This window comes from Mus musculus, chromosome 4 (assembly GCF_000001635.26).
Source record: "Mus musculus strain C57BL/6J chromosome 4, GRCm38.p6 C57BL/6J".
NCBI classification, from domain to species: domain Eukaryota; kingdom Metazoa; phylum Chordata; class Mammalia; order Rodentia; family Muridae; genus Mus; species Mus musculus.
Window position 1 is genome coordinate 49,628,122 of NC_000070.6, and position 3,883 is coordinate 49,632,004.

At 45.3% G+C, this 3,883-nt stretch overlaps 1 long non-coding RNA gene across 1 annotated transcript; it reads right to left on the bottom strand.

Annotated features, from left to right (window-relative positions):
- Nucleotides 1–2,536: 2,536 nt before the first annotated feature.
- Nucleotides 2,537–3,831, bottom strand: Gm45952 (predicted gene, 45952). The gene is made up of 2 exons (NR_168526.1): nt 3,734–3,831; nt 2,537–2,742 (listed from the first exon to the last, which is right to left on the bottom strand). It is a non-coding gene; the product is annotated as a predicted gene, 45952 (long non-coding RNA).
- Nucleotides 3,832–3,883: the final 52 nt, after the last annotated feature.

Below are 3,883 nucleotides of genomic sequence, written 5' to 3' on the forward strand. Positions count from 1 at the left end.
CACTCACAGGGTGAGAACGTAAACTTTCAGGAAAGGCTTGTTCTCCTCTCAGTATTTCCTCCCGGCACTCAGAAGTTAAGGTTGGAGGTGGCTTTGATCTCTTTCCATCTTCCTGAGACTCCCTTACAGATTCTAACCCCATTTTGCTGGCTTTATTCTTAAGAAACACAGAGGCTAGTTTGGGTCCTCACACAAGATTCGTGGAAGAAAGCAGATGAAAGGAAGAGACAGAGACAAGACAGGTAGGTAGCTCAGAACAAGGACTTGAAAGCAGAAACCCTTTGATCCTCTGGCCAGGAATGCCAGAAGGGAGCTTGAGGGTTTTAAAATCTCCTCCTAAATGAGCACCACGCATGGAGGCTCTACCCAAAGGTAGGAACTGAAACCATCGTGCAGACATTAACCCTTTCTGTCTAATAGCTATGGAACTGGCTCTATATTTTCATAATGAAATGGCTCTCTCTATATATCTATTCCCCAATATTAGCCTTTGCTTGCTATTCAGTGACCTTATGGTAAGCTGTAAGACATCAACTCTTGTCAGAGTAGTGTCTTTTATGATGCTTTTCAACGGGTGGGCCAAGGAAACTGAAGTGGAAACTTAAGGGTTCCTTGGAAAGTTGGTTGGATGGTGTTTTGCTGGGGCAAACACATAAAGGAAAGTTTCTCTGAAGCAGACACAGGAGAGGACGTTCTGCTAAAGGAAGCACCTGAAAGGACACATGGTGAAAGATTCTTTGCTAATGACACACATGTATTGGTCCACATTACATTGCATAGTTGAGTAGCATTTGTTGGGATGCCATAGAGAGAAATGCACCAAAAAACCCTTCTGGTAGTGTGCTGCAGTTTGTTGGCGCTTCCAAGGACTCAAGCTGATTGGATGCACATGCTGAGGCAAGGCATGTGGAGGACACGTGATGTTTGGAGGGTAGAAATAGGATTCCAGGGAGACAGAGCTTGGCTTGCTGGTTCAGCTAGCTGTACAATGCTCTCAAGGTTTTGCTGACCTTTGCTCCCTGAGAGAGGCACAGCTGAGAACTTCTCCTGGAGTTCAGTTGGTCCCTCCTGCTGATTTGAATCAAGGCTGAGGCCTGACTGTCTCTGTTAGGTCGTGTCACCGCTGTTGCTAACCCGACTCTACTGAAATGAACTGCTGGTATATCCATGAGGTATTTGCAAGTGGGTCAAGCTGCCACTGCCTGCTAATCTGTGAACTGAACCGCCATTTTCCAGACAACACAGATGGAAATTGTTCCAAAGAACCTTTCTAAACAGGTCCACACACACACGCTGCCCCTTATCCTTCCTTTTACATTACCCCTGGTGGGTGGTAGGTTATAAGGAAGGTTTAAAGCATTTAAGACCTACCATTAAAAATAGGATTTGAGCCGGGCAGTGGTGGTGCAGGCCTTTAATCCCAGCACTCGGGAGGCAGAGGCAGGTAGATTTCTGAGTTCGAGGCCAGCCTGGTCTACAGAGTGAGTTCCAGGACAGCCAGGGCTATACAGAAAAACCCTGTCTCGAAAAACCAAAAAAAAAAAAAAAAAAAAAAAAAAAGGATTTGAAAAAAATTAAAGGTACAGAAACAATTCTCACACTTCATTTTCACCACACTGCAGGGTCAAGTGCAGGGTCAAGTTCATTTACAGACAATTTTCTCTGGAACAGGTTAGATACTGCACTCCAAATTTTCTCTGGAACAGGTTAGATACTGCACTCCAAGGCACCAACAAAACAAGTTTTTCCACAGTTGACTTTTGTAGTGGCTATTTCTGGTTGTCAACTTGATTATATCTGGAATGAACTACAATCCAGAATTCGAAGGCTCACCTTTGGTCCAGATCTTGAGGCTGGGAGACACATTTCTGACCTGGATCTTGGCATGGAGATCTTGAGACATAGTGGCCACGAAAAGCATAGGATCAGGCGAGGTAGTACATGCCTTTAATCCCTGGAGACTGAGGCCAGGTGATCTCTGAGTTCAAGGTCAGCCTGGGACAAGCAAGTCCCAGATCCGGGAGTGGTGGTACACCACACCTTTAATCTGGGACACACTTTCTGCTGGAGGCCTACATCGGGACACTGAAAGAAGGAAGATTCACTCTTTGCCTGCTTGCCTTGTGGAACTGAGCAACTGCTAGATCCTTGGACTTCCATTCACAACTGCTGCTGACCATTGTTGGGGAGTTGGACTGCAGACTATAAGTCACCAACAAATTCCCTTACTAGAGACTACCCATAAGTTCTGTGACTCTAGAGAACCCTGACTAATACAACCTTCTTGTCTCATGCACAGGTAAGACTAATCAAGTACAAGAACACCCAAATTCTTTCTACTGCCAGAAATTCGGTGTGGGTTAGGTTTTCCTCCAAACATATTTACATGTATTTTTTAAAAAGGGTATAGCAGCCATTCTTACATCCCTGTGCCTTTATCTGCTGTCATTGGTTAATTTGCCACAATTTCAGAAGCCACACTGCTTTTCAAGGGCAGATTAGATCGATTGCCTTTTTATCATTAAAATGCATTTAGTAAAATTGAATGATGTAGTTTATTTCTAACGTAAAAAAAATATCAACGCTCAATAAATTTTAAACATCCTGGTACTGGCCTGGCAAGATGGTTTAGTGGGTAAAGGTGCTTGTCACCCCGAGTTCAGCCCTTGAGACCCGAGCCTTCGAAGTACGACCTAGCTCCAAAAGTTGTCCTCTGAGCTTTACATGTGGGCACTCGAACACCTATGCACACATTAAAAAAAAATCATATTAAGACGGGTACTGAGATTACAGACTAATTGACTTGTTCTTAATTAACACCCTCCTCCCCCCCCCCGACCCCCCCCCCCCCATCCCCAGTGTCTCTGGTCAGTATCTTATCCTCTCCAAACACTAAAGCAGTAGTTTCCAAACCTGTGATGAGAATCCATAGGGGGAAGATGGGATGGGATGAAGGTGGCTTTATTTTTTTTTTTATTTTTTATTTTTGGTTTTTGAGACAGGGTTTCTCTGCGTAGCTCTGGCTGTCCTGGAACTCACTCTGTAGACTATGCTGGCCTTGAACTCAGAAATCTGCCTGCCTCTGCCTCCCAAGTGCTGGGATTAAAGGCATGCGCCACCACCGCCCGGCGAAGGTGACTTTTTAACCCTACAAGAGACTAAAGTTCTCCAGCTGAGTGTCATTTGCAGGTAGTGCTAAATAGAGACCCCGCTTATTTATTTTGGCCTTCCCAGACAGGAGTTTCTCTGTGTAGTATTTATTTATTTTGAGGCAGGGTTTCTATGCATAGTATGTATGTATTTATGTGCTTATTTATTTTGGTTTTTCAAGACATGGTTTCTCTGTGTAGCTCCGGCTGTACGAGAACTCGCTTTGTAGACCAGGCTAGCCTTGAACTCAGAGGAATCAGCCCGCTTCTACCTCCTGAGTGCTGGGATTAAAGGCGAGTGCTACCATCGCCGTGCTGGAATCCCCTTTAAGGAAACTACACAGAACTAGAAATCGGTCAAATTCCTTGAGTTTTACGCAGGCTATTTCATCTCTTTAAAGAGTGCTCCACCCACACCTCAGGTAAGGGCGCTTGCCCTTTGGGAGATGGACAGGACCATCAACCAATTAGCAGCTTGGATGAGATAGGACCGCCCCCCCAACACAAAACATAAACAAAACGCTTTCCGTCAGTAATAATAATGGACCTTAAAAAAAAGAAAACAAAAAACAAAAAAACCGTACACAATGCTTCGCGTTGAAGAGACCGGTCACTTTGGGACTGGAGTCTGAAACAGTCCCCGCCCATCCCAACACAGAGGCGGCAGCGCACACGCAGAACTGACTGCGCCCCCTCCTCACGCGTCACTTCCGCCTGGCGGTCTCCCACACGTC